A 19,604-nucleotide genomic window follows, 5' to 3' on the forward strand; every position below is an offset into this window, starting at 1 on the left:
ACACATATACAACTATATAAAATAAAATTTATATATGTATGCAAACTTAAAAGCAACCGCAGTTTTCTAACGCAAACCATGAAGTAAACATGTTGATCACCATTAAGGCAACAGTGACTCTGTAACTGGAGAGTGTTCATTTCAGTCTTGTTCACACTCTTGAGAAGTTTAAATGCCCATCAACAGAAGAGTAGAAGCAGAAATTTTTCCAGGCTAATGACAGGGAATAATATTCAGCAGTTCCCGGGAAGGAACTCTAAGATCAGGTGGATCTTGCAAACATACTCCTAAGCAAAGCAGAACAAAGGGTCCAGGTTACAAAATGCAACAGTGTGATCTTTCACCGAGAGCTGCAATGCAGCAGCTGTGTGCGTGAGCACCTTTTGGTACAGCTGGAAAGGTTGGGTGGGAGGAAAGAGCTGCAGCCTAGAGGGCTGTGGAGGGGATCCAACTGCATAGGAAAAACATATTTCTGCCTTGAGCTGCAGTTTTACTTACCCCAGGCTGGCCTCAAATTCAACGTAGCCAAAGATGACCCTGAACATCTGATCCTCCAGCTCCCGTTTCCTGGAGGGCTGGCTTATGCTCATGCAGTGCTGGGAACTCATTGTGTGCTAGGTACTCTATCAACAGGATTCCAGTCTAAACTTCTTGAAATAATTTTATTACAGAAACATCTGCAGCCAGTTAGGCTTGGCTGGGTCTTAGGCACGGGGCTCATCATGGTACTGTCCCTAGTCTAGCCTGTGCTTGGAATATTTCCTAGTTAGAAAAGGAAGCTGATGCCACTGCCATCCTGAAAATGGAGACGAGGGAGCATTTGTCAGCCTGCCCACTTTTGTGAGAGACTGGCCTGTATTCTCCCGTTGTCTCCCTTTCCTAGGCAGACCATCTTTCTGTTTTTCTAGGATCTTTGGCTGTGAGACTGGCTCAAGCCCTCTGCTGATACGCTTATAATAATAATAATAATAATAATAATAATAATAATAATAATAATAATAATAATAATAATAATAAAAATAAAAAATTTCTACTACTACTACTACTTATTATTATTATTATTATTATTTTGGTTTTTTGAGACAGGGTTTCTCTGTGTAGCCTTGGCTATTCTGGAGTCACCTTGTAGAGTAGGCTGGCCTCAAACTCAAAGTGATCCGCCTGCCTCTACCTCCCGAGTGCTGGGATTAAAGGTGTGCACCACCACCACCTGGCTAAATTTTAATTTAAAAAATCGAAAAGAGAGCAGCTTTTGGGAGTTGCTTCTAGCCAGTCTCTCGCAAAAGTGGGCAGGCTCACACCTGCCCGAGAGCACCCGGGATCCAACACTGGGGTTCAGTGTTTGGCTGCAAGCTCCTGTACCCACTGAGCTATCACTATCTCATTAGCTCTGCTGGATTTGTTAAATGGCAGGAGGGTACAAGGAGCTGTTTTGTCTTTGCCAAGTTCTGATGATACAAGGGCTTCCCAGAAAGAAGTGGTGGAGGAGGATGTGATGGCGATGATGATGGTGGTGGTGATGGTCATGGGTACCTTCTGTTGTTTGTTTGTTTTTGTTTTTCAAGACAGTTGTTTTGTGTAGCCCTGGCTGTCCTGGATTCCCTTTGTAGACAAGGCTGGCCTCAAACTCAGAGATCCAAGTGCCTGTGCCTCTGTCTCCCAAAGTGCTGGGATTACAGGCAGGAGCCACTCACTGAGCCCCAGCCCTTCTGTTGTCCTGCTTCCTGAAATTCCCCCACTTCCTCTGCGGGCTGCTGGTAGCCAGCCACCTCTGTTTTGCAGAGGCCAAAAAGGTCTGCACCGGCAATTGCTGGTTTGTTCCTTCTTTCCCAGTTCGTCCTTCTGACACACACTCGCACCAGGGAAAGTTCGGGTTCCGTCCTCGCGTGTCCAGAGTTCCAGAATCTTCCTCTGCTGGTCTTAGGTAGGTTCCTCCTTGCAGGGGGCTTATCAGCCTCCACTGTTGGCCAGCCAGTCCCCTACCTCTTGAACTGCCAGGGTGTCGTCCTGAGGAGACACAGACACGCCCTGTGCCGGGTGTAGCTCCCCGGAGGGCGGGGGTCTCACTCACTGGCGGTCCCCCCCAGCCCCACCCCCTCTTCGGGCAACAGCAGCCAAGCGACAAATGACCTCTGTCCCCGAAGCTGCGGACTTCCGCGCGGACCCCTCCCAACCCACGAACCCCGTGAGAGCCCTGCGAAGCTGTGGGTACGTGAAGCGGGGTTGGGACAGGGCAAGCGCGACACCTCTCCTCTCCTGCGCCCACACCTGGACTGAGCTGCTGCCCCATCTCTGGTCCCCCCAAGCACGGCGGCCCGCAAGACCCGGACCGGCGGACTCTGTGGCTCCGCGGCTCCGGGCTTTGCGCAGCGCCGGCTCGGGCAGCGCGGGCTCCCAGGACGCAGGGCGAGGACAAAGGGCGAGAGGTGAGGATGGCTGTGGGGAGGGGGGTCCGGGATGGGGGTTGTCGTGCACCAAGGGGGTAGGAGGTGTCCGTGTGTGTGTGTGTGTGTGTGTGTGTGTGTGTGTGTGTGTGAGAGAGAGAGAGAGAGAGAGAGAGAGAGAGACAGAGAGAGAGAGAGAGAGAGAGAGAGAGAGAGAGAGAGAGAGAGAGAGAGAGAGAGAGAGAGAGAGAGTCAGAGCCAAAGCCAGAAGAGACGGAGCCGGAGCGCGCCTGGCACATGGTGAAAGCTCCTCTTACATAGGTAAGAACTTCAGGGAAAAGACAGCATTGCTCTGGGTTGTGTGCGCCCCGGCTCCATATTGGGAAGGCTGTGTGTGCCCTCTATCCCCAAGGTGGCAGCCGTGTGTTCTGCAGCACGTGGGACACGGGAGAAACAGGACTTCTAACCAGAGTGGCCAGAGAACTCCCATGAAAGGCTGGTAACCGTGGTTGAGGAGCTTTTTTAAAAATTGGATTCTAGTTAGGAGCCTGAAACAAAGAATATTAGTCTGAAGACCGAGAAAGTAAGCGGTGTGTGTGTGTGTTTGTGTGTGTGTGTGTGTGTGTGTGTGTGTGTGTGTGTGTGTGTTTGCGCGTGCGAGCCCATCAGGCCACCAGCGGTCAGGGGTGGGGTTGTTTGGGGGAGGCCAGTAGACCCTCCATGCAGAAAGACGCTGGGTCATTTTGCTGTCAAATCCCATTTGATCCCTGGCCCTGAGGAGCAGCCGAAAGAAATTACCTACTTAATAGACTGAAGTTTTTCTTGAACCAACTTTTATTATAGAGTCAAGTGTTACCTCGGGGCATGAAAAAAATTTATTAGCCCCTTAAAACGATGAATGTGTAAATTTAACCCAAACAAACACTCATTTATTTCCATCAAGGATATTCTTCTGCCTTTAAAGTTGGAAGTCTCACAAGAGGATTCTGAACTTAGAAAAGACATGGTCCGGTCTAGGTTTGCAGTGCTTGGTGAAAGGATGTTATTGGGCGTTTTAAACAGCACTTAGATTCCATCTCGGTTTTCTTAGTGTTTTTTTTGGTCTTGGCAGCTTTTCAGGGCCCGTTGGGAAGTGCCTGTTCTAACGCTTGACCAGAAGCTTATTTCCAACAAGCAAAGTAGATTTAAATGTGAAACATGTTCGTAGGTTAGGGGACATGTCTGCCTTTCTTTTTTCCCCCTCTTGCCGAACTTTGGTTCATTTAAAGTTTACAATAGGATCTGTGACATTTTGGCTCCCCCGACACATTTGCTCTAGGCATTGTGTGCCTTCTCATGTTAGTACAAGTATTCTTGTCAGAAGTCATTGTAGTCTGAAACCGGCATCCCACCTTGGCCCCTCTTGATATTGAAGGTGGCTAAAGTGGCTTTTGAACTTAGGGACAACAGTTGGAATCTTGGAGTGGTAGGTAATTTGAAATTGTCCTTCACGTGGCTTTGTATCTGTACTCTTGTTTAATAACTTTAACCAGATGTTGTGATCTGGATTTACCAGCTGAGGTTTCTGTGCTTAATGCAGCATCGGCTGCTCTTCCATTCAGGAACCCACTCACGGAGCCTGCGTGACTGTGCCCACGCTCTATCTGGCTCTGCCATTTCACTTGACATCACAAGGGTTCAGTTTGGGACTTCGGTGTTTGGATTATTTAGAGGTTCTGAGGCAACCTCCAAGAGGAACCAATAACACGTCTGAAAACTCAAATGGGTTGGAAGGAGAGGGTGACTAAGAGAGGGCAAGCCCCCTGCCTCCTGTCCCCTGCTCCCTGTGATAATCGGAGCCACTGGGTCCAGGGCTTGACCACAAGGCTACTCCCCCATAGCCCTGTATCTGCTGAAGGGAGCCTGCTTTGAAACACCTCACACTTTTCCCTCCGAGCTTGGTGCACCAGGCATGCGTGGCAAGCCTTTAGAGCTTTTGTGGTCTCCACAGAGCTGAGATTTAGGAAGCTCTTCCAGAGGGTCTGTGGACTTCTAATCCTGCCATAAAGACCCCAGGCTGTCAATCCTCTCAGCCAGACATTGTTTAGTGGGTAATTCTGGCTTTGGGTTCGGTTTCTAGATACAGTGATAACTTGCAGTACTTTAAAGCTAACAATACTGAAAATATGGTAGGGGAAAGTTATGGCAGAAGCAATACACATTTGCAACCAAAATTTTAAGAACGGGTAGGGAAGCCAGGTGTGGTGGTGCACACTTTTAGTCCCAGCACTTGTGGGAGCAGAGGCAGGCAGATCTCTGTGAGTTTGAGGCCAGCCTGGTCTACAAAGCGTGCCTAGGACAGCCAAGGCTACACAGAGAAACCCTGTCTCGAAAAACAAAAACAAAAAAACCAAACAAAAAGAACATGTAGGGGAGCTGAGCATGGTGGTGCACACCTTTAATCCCAGTGCTCTGGAGGTAGAGTTCCAGGCTAGCCTGTCCTATAGAGTTCCAGGACATCTAAGGCCACACAGACCCTGTCTGAACCCCGACTCCCAAATATGCGGAGGAATTAAAAAGGCAAACCAGAAATTATAATTATCCACATTTAACTACTTGAACTCTTTGGTGTATGTTTTCTTGGCATAAAAATGAGTTCTGGTTGTTCTTAAAAGTTGGTAAATTTTTTTTTTTTTGAGGCAAAGTCTCAATGTGTATCTCTGACTGCCTTGGAATGCCTATGCAGACCAGGCTGACCTTGAACTTTCAGTGATTTGCCTCTGCCCTGAGAGTGCTGGAATTAAAGGTGTATATGTCACCACAAAACCCAAAGTTGGTCAAAATTATAAGATACTCAATTTATATCATCTTGTATCTGAATTCTCTATATAATGATTATGGCATTGCCTATCTTAATTTTTTATATTATTGTTTTAAATAATGATTGTATATTTTATTGTGTAGAAAAATTCTAATTTAACCATTTCTATAGCATTTTTTACACCTTTCCTATGTGTACTAATGACATTTTAAAAAAGATTTATTTATTTATTATTTATACAGTGGTCTGCCTGCATGTGAGCCTGCACACCAGAGGAGGGCGCCAGATCTCATTATAGATGGTTGTGAGCCACCATGTGGTTGCTAAGAATTGAACTCAGGACCTTTGGGAGAGCAGCCAGTGTTTTTACCCTCTGAGCCATCTCTCCAGCCCCCAACATTTTTTTCTACAATGAGAAAACACCCCTGACTGATGGTAATAAATATATCTCAAACTTGCCTCCTCTTAGGAGGTGGCAAAAGATATTTGATTAAAAAAAACAAAAAACAAAAAAGGAAGCTATTTGATTTCTGGAACAAGACGTAAAATAGATAAAGTCTAGCTTTGGCTCTTTTGGTCTCTGTGCAAATAATTTGTTTTTAAACCAACCTTTTGGTCACTTATCCATCCCTAGGACACAATAGTCACTTATCCATTCCTAGGACATATGGGATACAATTTTTATTTTATTTATGTTGCCAAATTAAGGGTTTTTGGGAACAGAAATTTGTGCCCCAATTTTATCTACTCGAGTTTGGTGTATCATGGATGTGTGTATAATGTTTTTGTTTTGTTTTCTTTTGAGGGAAAGAGATGTTCAGTGTTTGTAAGGGAAAACTCAGCTGTCTTGGAAACACACAACATAAATGTTCTTTAAAAATTGACTTTTAAAAATGTGTGTATGCACCGGGCTGGGGGTGGCATATACCTTTAATCCCAGCACTTGGGACGTGGATCTCTTATAAGTTTGGTCTACAGATGAGTTCTAGGACAGCCAAGGCTACCCAGAGAACCCCTGTCTTCAAAACTCAAAAAACAACCAACCAACCAAAACCAAATGTGTGAGCGTGTGTGTCTGTACATATAAGTGCAGTTACATTTAGAGGCCAAGAGAGGGCATTGCATCCCATGGATCTGGAGCTAAATGGTAATTGTGAGTGGATTGACATGGCTGCTGGGAACAGAACTCAGGGACTCTTTAAGAGCATGAACCCCCTCCCCCCTTCCCCCATGTAAATCTTGATACAGTTGAGTCTCATGACTCTTCGTTGTGGAAAATTACAAACGTGGACAAAGCTAGATCAGCGTGCCCTTGTAAGCAGACAGCGGTAAATTGGGTTCGAGGCTGTGTGACAGAACGGCTCAGGTCCTGGAGTCAGGGAACCTGCTTTAAGGTTCACTTTGACCCTGAGGGACCTGGTTCTTTTCTCAAGACACTTGTTCCCATCTCTCCTTTAAGGAAGTTGCCTAGGTCACCTACAAGCTTCCTTCTGACTTTGTTACTGGTCTTTTGTTAACTTTGCCCTTTAAGCTACTGTGATAACTCATGAACTGTAGTGCTTGGACCTAGCATTTAAAATATGTGGGTTCTTGGGTCCCTCACATAGACCTACCCAGAAACTCTTTGGTTTAATGTGACTTTGGGTGTCTCTGATGTGTGGTCAGGTTTAAGAACCATTACCTCATGGACCTAGCCAAGGTAGCTATGAGCTTGAAAGAATAAAACCACGGCTGGGAAGATAGCTCAACTGGTAAAGTGCTTGCCTCGCAAGCATAAGGACCTGGGTTCGATACCTGGGCCCCCCTGAACAATGTGTTTTCCTCCCCTTCCTGCATGGAAGCCTGTAGACAGTACTACTGGCTGTACATATGAGCCAATATCATCTAGTTTAGTATCAGGAAGAGGATGGGGGATTACCTGAAGCTGGAGTCACACACAAGTGAGGTACCTGATGCGGATGTTGGGAAATGAACGTAGGTCCTCTAGAAGAGCAGTCGGCACTTTTCTGAGCCATCTTTTCAGACCTTTAAGTATCCTTTGTGTGTTTAGGGATGTCATGGGCCTGAGAGGAAGTATGGAAGTAATAAGAAGCTTGTTCTGTGAGAGTAGTTCATTTACTCATGGCTGCTTCCCTGATCACCCTTCTGACTTAAAGCTGAGGCGCTGAGGCACCTCTTCTTGATGATCGACCTTATGAAAAACGATTTTGGCGACCCACCATTGGCCTTATAACTCAGCAAGGTTGGGATTGCTGTTTGTATGCTATAGGTGAGCAGGCTGAGGTGGTTTGTTAGGGATTAAATAGTACCTCAATAAAGGAGTTTTCAAGGAGAAAAAGACTACTCACCTCAAGGCCATCAGTACCAAGGTGTGTCTATGTCGGGCTATACCATTCAGCTCTTTTTTGTATGCACTGAATATTTTACATATATTTATTTATCTGTTTGTGTGCACATGCATGGCATGGCACATGTGTGGAGGGGAGGGCAACTTGTAGGGGTTGGTTTTCTCCTTCCACCCTGTCAGTCCAAGGTTATCAGACTTGGCAGCAAGCGCCTTTACCCACTAAACCAATTTGGCTGGCTCCATGGTCAATATTTTAAAAAATATTTTACATCCCAAAATTTAATATATGCAGTTCAATTTAAAAGAAAAATTCAATCAGAGTTGTGCAGCTTTCCCACGGTCTGGTTCCAGAATCTTTTTATCACTCTCAAAGGAAACCAGGGCCCATTAGCAGTAAGTGCGTGCTGTCACTCTTTTCCAAGCCTTGCACCTCTGTTAGCCTCTGTGACTGTATCAGGATTGTTTAGATAAGTGACAGGGAGAGACAAAGGCTTACTTTGGGGAGAGGGTAGAGTCCACCCTGCGCTGGGCTGTCGTAGGAGAGTATGTGTGAAGGCAGGGGCAGGGTTGGCTCTAAAGAAAGCATTTGCTGGAGTCAGTATAAGAGAGGAGAACAGGGGGCTGGAGAGATGGCTCAGAGGTTAAGAGCACTGGCTGCTCTTCCAAAGGTCATGAGTTCAATTCCCAGCAACCACATGGTGGGTCACAACCATCTCTTCTGGCCTGCAGGCAGAATGCTGTATAATTAATAAATAAATTAAGCTTTTAAAAAAAAAAAGAGGAGAACAGGGTGGATGTTTGGTTTGATGAGAGTGGCTTTCAAGGATGGGGGGACGGATTAGCAGTTAAGAGCACTGGCTGCTCTTCCAGAGGACCGGGGTTCAATTCCCAGCACCCACATGGTGGCTCCCAGCTGTCTGTAACTCCAGCCTCAGGGAATTCAACACTCTCACACAGGCACACATGCAGGTAAAACACCAAATGCATATAAAATAGAAAAAAAATCATTAAAAAAATGGTTTGCTGTGGGAGACTGCCACCATCCAGTCCAGCCTCAGTGACTTACATCCCTGTCCTGGGAAGGGAATTACAGTAAGAAAGTGAGTCCAGCTGCATCTTGACTCCCCAGGACAGCCCTGCTGAGTGGTCTGTCACAGAGCTGTGGTGGTAGCTAGGAAACAGTTCTTTATCTCTGGGGGTAGGGGTGAGGGAAACCCAGGCTGGAGGGTGGAGGCTGCAGCTGCTGAAAGCACCCCAGGAAGCAGCCACCACACTGTCACCAGAAGAACTGGTGTCAGGTGGTGGCCTAGGACTGGGGTGGGGAGGGGACAGGGAGGGGGCAGGGAGGGGATCAGATATCTCCAGAGATTCTGAGCACATAGACCCATTCACCAAGACATCTTGGTGGGCATCCCAAACTGCCAAATCTCTACTTGGACATAAATTGCATAGAGTGAAGATGGAATAAATGTCATTTCAAAATAGATGTCACTGGGCCTGGTGGAGGATTCCTGTCCCAGCATTCTGGAGGCAGAGGCAGGAGGATTGCTGCAAGTTTGAGGCCAATCTTGCCTACAGCATACGATCCTATCTTAAAAAAAAAAAAGTAATAAATATGAAAAATGTAAAAATAATTGTCAATTATTATGTCCCTTTTCTCCTACTAAATATTGTTATATTGTGTGTGTGTGTGTGTGTGTGTGTGTGTGTGTGTGTGTGTCTGTATGTCTGTGTATCTAGGTCAGAAGTTGACATCAGGTGACTTCCTTAATCATTTTCCACTTTACTTTTTGAGACAGAGTCTCTTGCTGAACTCTGAGGCTCACTATTAGGTTAGCTTGGCTGGCCAAGGAGCCCCAGGGATCTTCCTGTCTCTGCCTCCAGGGCACAGCGGTGTCTCTTGGTTTTTGTTTTAGTATGGGTGCTGGGGAATTGAACTCAGGTCCTCATGCTTTCATGCAAACACTTTACCAACTGAGTTGTTTTCTTAGCTCTCTTTTGAGTGGCATGTTATGATGCAGAAATTCAAAGTTTCAGTTCATTAGAACGCTGATTTTACTGCCTGGAAATGACAGGTTGTCCCTCATTGGCTGGACAGAATTGAGTGAGGATATTATTTAATTTCAATTCCGTCTACCTTTTCTTTTCTTTTTTCTTTTGACAGTGTCTTTGGATGGTCTAGAACTCACTATGTAAACCAGGCTGGTCTTGTACTCAGAGAGAACTGCCTACCTCTGCCTCCTGAGTGCTAGGATTAATAGTGAGTACCACCACACCCAGCTTGATGGGCGTTTTCTTTGTCTCCCAAGTACTATGGCTGGGATTACAGGAGTGTCACCCCTTTGCCTTTTTCTTGGGCCTGGGAGTTGGGGCGGGGGCAGGAGGAGGTGTAGAGATCAGAGGGACAACTTGTGGGAGTTTGTTCTCCTCTCTCATTTTACTATGAGGATTGAACTCGAGTTGTCCGGTTTCGTTATGGGCGTCTTTACCTGCTGAACTCCTCCCTGCCCCCTCTCTCGACCCCTCTGGTGCCTCTTCTTAACAGTGATTAGCAGATCAGAAGTCGATTAAGCCTGAATCACTTCCTTGTGATGCTCTCCCAAGGTGACCAATTGTAAGACTAGGACAGACCCGCCAAATGTCCCTCTTAGGTGAGGAGGGTTTCCAGTGCCTGCTTCTCTGTAGGCCTCCACACCAGATTTCCCCTGAAGATGGCTCCACCCGGAGGGGGACACATCAACCTCATTCTTCCTCCCTGAAGTTCCTGGCCCTCCACTCAGATCAGGTGTTTCCCACCATGTGGCCTGTAGGCAAACCTGTAGGGCGTTTTCTTAATTAGTGATTGACATGGGAGGGCCCCGCTCATTGTGGGTGGGGCCATCCCTAGGCTGCTGCTCCTGGGTTCTATAAGAAAACAGGCTGAGCAAGCCATGGGGAGCAAGCCATGGCCTCTGTATCAACTCCTCCCTCCAGATTCCTGCTCTGTTTGAATTCCTGCCCTGATTTTCTTCGGTGATGGAGGACAATGTAGAAGTATGAGCCAAATAAACCCTTTCCTCCCCAACTTGCTTTTAGTCATGGTGTTTTATCGTAGCAATAGTAAACCAAATAGGATAACACCTAAAGTCATAATGGCTAGGCTTTATGTTAGTCGCATTTTTTAAATTAAAATTTTAAGTTTTTGTTGTGTGGGTATGGGTGTCCGGTATGCGTGTCTGTGGACCACACTCATGTCAGGTGCCTGCAGAGGCCAGAAGAGGACATGCGATCTCCTGGACTGGAGTTACAGATGGTCGTGAGTCACCATGTAGGCATTGGGACTCAAGCTTTGGTCCTCTGGGAGAACAGCCAGTGCTCCTAACCCCTGAGCCATCTCTCCAGCCGCTGCATGGTTAATTTATGAGAAGTTGTGAAGCAGTTTCCCAAAGTGACTCTGCTTCTTTATAGTCCCCACAGCTAGGGCACACGGTTCTAATTTCTCTGAGTCTTTTTCAGTATTTGTTATTATTACTACTTCCTATTTAGTCATTCTGCAAGGTATGCGGTGGTGTCTTAATTGTGGTTTTTTTTTTAAAGATTTATTTCCATTTATGTGTGTATGCCACATATGTGAGGGTGTCCACAGAGGTCAGAAGAGGGCATTGGATCCCTTGGAGCTGGAGCCACAGGTGGTTGTGAGCTGGTGGACATGGCTGGTGCTGGGAACTGCACTCAGGTCCTCTGTAAAAGCCACAGGTGCTCTGAACATCCCCCATTCCCCCAGCCATCCCTCCTGCCCGCTGTGTTTTGTGTTAATTAATGTTTTCCTTCCAGGTTCCTTGCTGTCTGTTCTTCCTGCATTAGTAAAGCGCCTCTTCACAAGTTTGGTCTGTTTTCTGACTGCACTGTTGTGCTTTGCTTGGATGTGTGTCTCGGGAGGGTCTTCTTCCATGCTGTGTTTTGTTTCTTTATCTGCTTAGCAGGGTCTTTTACAGAGCAGGGCTTTTAAATTTTAATGAAGTCTAGTGTATCAGCTGTTTGTGTGTCTGTGTGTGTATTTGTATATGTATGCATGTATGTCTGTGTGCCTCTGTGTGTGTCTGTGTCTCTCTGTATTTGTCTGTCTGTATGTGTGAGTATATGTGTGTGTGTGTATCTAGATGTGTGTGTCTGTGGATATTATGCTTTTGACGTCAAATTAAAAAACTCTTTGGCTAACTCTAAATCACAAAAACATTCAATTATTTAAAGAATTGTTTTCTGGTTTTGTGTGTGTGTGTGTGTGTGTGTGTGTGTGTGTATTTATTTTATTTTATTTTATTTTTTTGACTCTGTGGCTACTGGTTTAGGTCCAAGTTCACTCACTTCTTTGCCATGTTTGCTGCAAAGGCTTCCTGTCCTTCACTGAATTGTTTTTGAGCTGATTTTTTTCTTTTAATCTTTTTTTTTTTTGTATGTTTGTTTTTGTTTTTGTTTCTCTGTGTGGCCTTGGTGTCTTGACTCTCTTTGTAGACCAGTCTTGTCTTGAACTCACAGCAATCTGCCTGCCTTTGCCTCCCAGAGTGCTGGGATTACAGGCGTGTGCCACTGTGCCTGTCAAGCCAATTTTTTTTTTTTTAAAAAGGTGGTTAGAGTTGATGCCCTTTGAGCTAGAGATCCAGCTGAATTGATAAGAGCACTGGCTTCCACCCCAGCATAAACCATATGTATGGTGTGTATGCCTGTAATCTTGGCACTCTGGAGGTGGAGACAGGAGATCAGCAGTTCTAAGGCATCTTTGGCCACCTAGAGGATTTGAGGCTAGCCTGGGCTACTTGAGATATTTCAGAAAACAAAGTTGGTACTGTTTATGGTAAACTCAAATAGATGTTTGTTTAGGTAACTCAAGGCATTCGATAGTCATGAACACAGGTCAGCTTTAGGACTCTGTGAGTCAGGACTGTGTGGTAGTTAAGTGAGGACATGAGTCAGGGCAGGCAGCACGGCTGTGCTGATGGCGCCTGGCAGCCTGCAGGATCCTGGGCTGATCTGGGGCACCCTGACCTGTAGGGTGATGTTAACCTTGTAGTTGGCATGGGCATGACCTGCCTGAGCTCCTTCAGGGACTAACTTGCCCAAATTGCTGCCAATTTTAGCTATCAGCTCCTATCAGACCCACTAACGAGGTTTTAGCAGTTGGTTTAGAAACCTGGGTAGGCGATATGTGAAATTTAAATGCAGTCTTGGGAATGTGATTTTCCATTTGTTAAGATTACTGATGACTTTAAAAAAATGTTCTAATACACAGATGTGTTCACTGAAGAAGTAAACACACACACACACACACACACACACACACACATACACACACACAATTGTACAAAATGTATCTGGAATTTCCTTGCCCTGAAAAGTTTTTATGAATCCCAAACTATGCTAATTTTGGTAGATATTATGTTTCTTGATCAACTCATTCCAAAACCCCTCTCTCAGTCCAGTTGAGTCATGGAAACACAAAGCTAGTTTGGAAACAACAAATTCTCTCAATGGCTGAATCTGGAGAGAATTTCCAACACGGCTGGCCGTGCCGCTGAATGAAGCCTTTGTGTGTGGGGGCAGAGGTCATACCAGAGAGCCTGGCAGTAAGAAAAGGTGGGGAGCCTGGAGTCCGGCTGTGGTCAACGCTGGAATAGTGAGCCTTTGTCTCCCCTGGTCTGCTGTCCCAGTGACAGCTGAGGACATCAAAGGCATGTCTACATACTGGTATCTGGCCCCATCCTTTGCCCTGACAGCACAAGGTCTCCCCATGGGAAGCCGGGGTGAGGGAGCCCTGAGCTAACATCCAAGTGATAATTGTGGGCAGGGGTTGATCAATGACATTAGCATTAGCCATTTTGTCCTTCTCTCTGTTCTGTTCAGAGGAAAATGTATTGATTTCTTTATCTGATTAAAAGATTAAAAAGCAATTTTCTTCAGACTTGAAGATGATATGTATTGAGGGCAGAAAATTTATAAATGGAAGAGTATGCAAACCAAGAAATGAATTCCTTTCCCCTAGAGGTTAAGCACTGTCAGCATTTGGGGACTTGATGAATCTTTACATTTGTTTGTTTGTTTGTTTAGGGTGTATGTGCGTGCGTGCGTGCCTGCGTGTGCATGTCTGTATGTGTGTGTGTGTGATGCATGCCATAGCAGGTCAGAGGACAACTTGCCACCGTTCTGTCCTTCTACAGTGTGGGTCCAGATATGGAACATAGATCATTAGAGTTGGCAGCAAGTGCCTTTACTTGATGGCCCTGTTCTCTACCATTGTTGTTTTGTCTTTTTCTTTCTTTCTTTCTTTCTTTCTTTCTTTCTTTCTTTCTTTCTTTCTTTCTTTCTTTCTCTCCTCCTCCTCCTTCTCTTCTTCTTCTTTGTTTTTTTGAGATAGGGTTTCTCTGTGTAACCTTGGCTGTCCTGGACTCACTTTGTAGACCAGGTTGGCCTTTAACTCACACAGATCAACCTACCTCTGCCTCTCCAAGTGGCAGCCATGCTCCCAGCACAATAGGCTCATTTTGTTTTTTCTTGAGACAGGGTCTCACTATGTTGGCCTGAAACTCATTATGCAAACTAGACCTCGAGCTCAGAGATTTTTGCCTCCACAGTGCTGGGATTAAAGGCACCACCAATGCTAAAAGGCTTGTCTATGTTTAGATACCATTTCCTTTTTTCTCTGGGGGGAACTTTTGTCTTTGTCCTTACTGTAAGTATTCCACTACATTTGTTTTGATAGCTGCAGATATCAGATAGCCTTTGATGTAATTTCTTTAGATTATGGGATTTTGACTTTGAACAAATTAAAGTTATATTGTTGTCCTCTCTGCTTAGTCAAATATTTTTATTATAGTGAATAAATACTGTTAAATATTATAAAATTGCACCTATTCCTTTTGGGAACTGTTCAAAAGCATCATTGAGGTAATAGACTGTTATTTGTCAGGTAAGATGTTTACCATCTCGTGTCCATCCACACAGGTGGAGTTCAAGGTCTGCCTGGTCTACATAGTGATTTCCAGGCCAGCCACAGCTACACAGTGAGACCCTGACTCATAAAAACAAAACAACAACAAAATGACCTGTGTTCTGATCGGTGAGCACCCAGTGTACCTTTTGTCTCAAATTTTCTACCAACTGGGAGCCCCTCTGGGGAGAAACAGAAACAGAGAGAGTGAGTGATGGCTGCTGCGATGCGGTTTAAATGTATGTGAGACACGGGCAAGGTGAAGGAGCTGCGGCCGCTCTCCACGTTTTCAGACAAGACGTGACTTGAACGTTGGCAGGGCCGTGGTCAGGATCCTCAACCAGGCAGCATCTGGCTTGCTTGTACTTACCAGATTGTGTTATGTTTACCTTAACCTTACTGCTGCCAGATCCTCAAAGGTAAGAATCAGGTCCCATCACCTGAGAACTCACAGGACCTGGATTGAGGATTATGGCCTCCTGGGGCTGCCAGTGAACACATGCAACTCAGTTATGGGATACCATGTAATTAACTGCGTTTGCGGCTGACTTTGCATTTCTTCCTTCATGTCGTGACATCTCTGAATCACAGCAGGGCTGGTAGGGAGCTGACAGGCAGACAGATGTAGTCGAGAGCTGTGGTGGGATTCCTGTCTCTCTGTTTGTGGGCTGTAGCTAAGAGTTTATCAAGGGAGAATTTGCTCTCATATTCTAGTTAATAGTGTGCCTTGTAGGAAGATGATTCTGAGATGTGTCAACAACCACCACCAGAAGTGCCAGCTTCTTGCTGTGCTTGATGTATTTACAGGAGCCACACCTTGACACTCCCCGTTCATCTATGCAGCTAAATTGACTCTCACTAGAGCATGGGTGGTAGCGACAATGCCTTCTTTCTCTCCTTCTCCTCGTTTTGTTTTGTTTTGTTTTGTTTTTCCAAGACAAGATTTCTCTGTATGGCCTTCTGCTGTCCTGGAACTCACTCTGTAGACCAGGCTGGCCTCAAACTCATAGAGATCCGCCTCTCTCTGCCTCCCAAGTGCTGGCATTAAAGGTGTGCACCACCACCGTCTGGCTCTTCTTCAAGATTTAATTTTAATTATGTGCGTGTGTGTGTCTGTGTGTGGGGATGTGCATGCAGATGGCTGGGGAGGCCTGAAGAGGCCTCGGATATCCTGGAGCTGGAGTTATGGATGGCTGTGGGCCGCCCAATGTTGGTGCTTAGAACTGAACTCAGGTCCTCTGGAAAAACAGTAAATGTTCTTAAATACTGAGCCATCTCTCTAGCCCCTGGATTTCTCAAGTTTACAGAATTTGTATAATTTTGTGCCTTTTAAAGTTCACATATTTGCAATTTGCTAGTTTATTTAAGTAAAGACAATTATTATAAACATGGTGAGAATACTTAGTGTCCCCCCCAGCCACTGCACTGTCTGTTTTCTGTGCATCCATATCTTTTGATATTTTATGTGTTGTACTTAGTATATTAAATGAACACATAACTGACTATTGTAAGAGTCTATGTGCTAAGTTTGATTATCTATGGTCCACTCCCGAGGAATGGCAGTTTAGAGGGCCTAGTGACAAATCATTTTGCTTGGAAGGAGCCTGACTGGTATTTTAAACCATAAGCCCATAGGGCCTCGAGTCTGTGTTGGTACCACTGGGCTGCCTGACTTGTGGAGAGATGTTATGATTTGAATATAAAATGTTCCCCAAAGGCTTCTGTACTTGGTTGTCAGCTGATGGGCTTTTGGGGAGTGGTTGGCCCCCCACTCTTCTCTGGCCTGATGGATTAATTCCTTGATGGATTCTTAATACAATGATACTTTTGTTGTTATTGTTGTTTTAGAGACAGGGTTTCTGGGGCTGGAGAGATGGCTCAGAGGTTAAGGGCACTGATTGCTCCTCCAGAGGTCCTGAATTCAATTCTCCAGCAACCACATGGTGGCTCACAACCATCTATAATGAGATCTGATGCCCTCTTCTGGCATGTAGGTGTACATGCAAGCAGAACACTGTATATATGATAATAAATAAATAAATAATACATTTTAAGAGAGAGAGAGAGAGAGAGAGAGAGAGAGAGAGAGACAGGGTTTCTCTGTGTAGCCCTGGCTGTCCTGGACTCACTTTGTAGACCAACTGGCCTCAAATCCATAGAGATCTGCCTGCTTCTGCCTCCTGAGTACTGGGATTAAAGTTGTGAGCCACTATGTCCAGCTACAATGATGCTTTTGTAAGATGTGCAAATAGGAGGTGTGGCCTATGGGAGTTGTGTTCTATGGGAGGTGTGGTAATTGGGATATGTGGTCTATGGGGGGTATGGTCATGGGTGTGGTCTATGGGAAATGTGGTAATTGGGCTATGTGGTCTATGGGAGGTGTGGTCTATGGGTGTGAGATCATTGGGAGGTGTGGTCATTGGGAAGTGTGGTCATTGAGACATGGGGTCTATGGGAGGTGTGGCCATAGGTATGATTATTGGGAGGTGTGGTTTATGGGTGTGAGGTCTTTGGGAGGTGTGGTCATTGGGAAGTGTGGTCTAGTTGGGAGAAGTTTCTTGAGGCTGTGCTGGGGGATAGGGCTTTCCCTATTTCTTCTTGGGCCATGTGAACTGCTCTGTTTTCTGTGCTCTTTCTGTAATGATGGATGAACTCTCTGTGAGCTTAAGGCTGAGGGAGAAGGATCATGAGTTTAAGGTCAGCCTGGGCTGCATAATGAGGCTCTGTCAGAGAGAGAGAGAGAGAGAGAGAGAGAGAGAGAGACAGACAGACAGACAGACAGACAGACAGACAGACAGACAGACAGACACAGAGAGACATTCCAAATCTCCATAATATGTAAGAGTTTAGAGAAAGCTACATATGCCAGGACCCCAGCCAATTACAGAATAAAAACTAGAAAGAGGATTCTGTCTTCTCTTTCTTCTTCTTCTTCTTCTTCTTCTTCTTCTTCTTCTTCTTCTTCTTCTTCTTCTTCCTCTCCTCCTCCTCCTCCTCTTCCTCCTCCTCCTCCTCTTCCTCTTCCTCCTACCCTCCTCTCCCTCCTCTTCCTCTTCCTCCTCCTCCTTCTCAAGACAGGGTTTCTCTGTGTAGCCTTGGCTATCCTGGACTTGCTTTGTAGACCAGGCTGGCCTCAAACTCACAGAGATTCACCTGCTTCTGCCTCTACCCCCTCCCCTCCCCCCTGTCCCCCCTCCCCTCCCCCCTGTCCCCGCTCCTGACCTCGCTAGGATTAAAGGTGTATGCTACCACACCCAGAGGATTCTGTCCTTAAGGAAACCTAGGAACAGCAAATCAATGAACTGTAGCACTAGCTGTTAAGTGTCCCAACTTGAGAATGGACTCCGGGACTGAAGCTGTCCTGTGATTATTCAGACATCAGAGAAAAATGACTCTCATGCTTGGGAAATATTAAGGGGTGACACAGGGATATGGGAAGGTGGAGTCAGTTATTTATGGTGCCACAAGGAAGGGGTGGGGATCCACGGCTGTGACCATTCTGTAAGGTGGTGGCCGTGTGGCCTCCCTGCGTGGGTCTAGTTAGGAGTGGGGATCCCTTGTGAGCTTTGTGACGCCACAGGCATGCTGTATGCCTATTATATCACACACTTTCTGCTAACACTAAATCTGTGGCGTGTGAGGAGCTCAAGGGCCGAGGACTGTTAGCAGGGTAACCTCCCTCCCCTTGCTCATTTACCTCCCCACTTCTTGGAAGCCTCACGGAGTCTTAGGTCTGCTCAGAAGGATCCTTCCCGCTTGCAGGCATTTGCCACTCTCCGTTCTCCCGCCTTTGAAGCTTACTGCCCACGCTTTACAGTTCTGGGCAAGGGAAGTGTGATGGTTAGTGTTGACTGGCAACTTGATGGATCTGGGCTCACCTGGGAGACAAACCCATGGGACACCTGTGAGGGGTTATCTTGGTTAGGTCGCTTGAGGAGGGAAGACCCACCATAAGAGTGGGTGACACCAATCCCTGGGCTTCATACCAGGATAAAACTGAGCCAGCTAGCTGAGTGGAAGCACTCCTCACTCTCCGCTTCCGGAATGTGGCTGCATGTGACCAGCTCTTTCACACTCCTGCCATCATGGCTTCTCCATTGTGATGGAGTACACTCCGGAAGCGTGAGCCAGAGTAAGCCCATTATCCTTCATCCGTTAAGTTCCCAGTGTTTTGCGGCTGGAGAGATGGCTCAGTGGTTAAGAGCACTGACTGTTCTTCTTAAAGGACCCAGGTTCAATTCCCAGCACCCACACTGACAGTTCACAACTGTCTGAAATTACAGTTACGGGCAATCTGACACCCTCAGACATCTATACATGGTGACAGAACACCAATGTAAAATAAATAAATAAATACATAAATAGATAAATAAAATTTAAGTTGCCAGTGTTTTATCATAGCAGCAGAAAGAAGCCAAGACAGGAATTGTGTTGACAACATTTATTCAGGTAAGTCCGAGTACGTGGTGACAGAGTCAGAAGCACTCTCTAGCTTTGAGACTTTGGTGACTCAGGGCATGTGGCAAGTGACATGAGCAGCTAGAAGGAGGCCAAGGCAGACTTACCTCTTGCTTTGCCTTCCTGATGAGTAGAGATAGCAGATCGGTGTTTGGTGTTTGCAGCTGTGAAATGGAGTTCAGGTTTCCTGTTGTATGCTAGGTATAGAATCCCTCCCTCCCTCCCTCCCTCCCTCCCTCCCTCCCTCCCTCCCTTCCTTCCTGGCCTCCCTCCATTCATATTCCTCCTTCTCCTGTGGGTGTGAGGACATCTATTCAATACCTATAAGAAGGCAGCCAGGGTCCCTTCCACCAGCAGAGGTGACTATGGTAGGTGTCCTTCATCACTCACCTTCTGAAATTGTCCCAGAGGGGTTTAGGCTTGATCTTTGAGCAGGCATTTTTTTGGCCCCAGGCTTTTGAGTAGATGCATAAACTAAACAATAACTGACCTGGGGTCACTTGACAAATTAAATTCATTTAGTCCTGAAAAGGCCAAGTAGGAGAGGCAGTGTTTGCATACTTTCTCTAAGATTCTGGGGTGGCTGCAGTTTTTACATAGCAGAAAACAATCCTCTTTGCATGTGTGAGTGTGTGTGTGATATATATTATATAT

General features: G+C 46.0%; 1 protein-coding gene across 8 annotated transcripts in view; it reads left to right on the forward strand.

Annotated features, from left to right (window-relative positions):
- The first annotated feature begins 1,847 nt into the window (after positions 1–1,847).
- GREB1 (growth regulating estrogen receptor binding 1) overlaps positions 1,848–19,604 on the forward strand; it is a 137,644-nt gene continuing 119,887 nt past the window's right edge. For 5 of the 8 annotated variants that reach the window (XM_084792219.1, XM_084792225.1, XM_084792226.1 and 2 more), the window contains exon 1: positions 2,360–2,426. The gene's annotated coding sequence lies outside the window, so the exon portion shown is untranslated. The other 3 variants (XM_084792223.1, XM_084792220.1, XM_084792221.1) reach the window with 3 other exon arrangements.

The sequence above is a fragment of the Acomys minous genome (assembly GCF_964271855.1).
Source record: "Acomys minous genome assembly, chromosome: 8".
NCBI lineage: Eukaryota > Metazoa > Chordata > Mammalia > Rodentia > Muridae > Acomys > Acomys minous.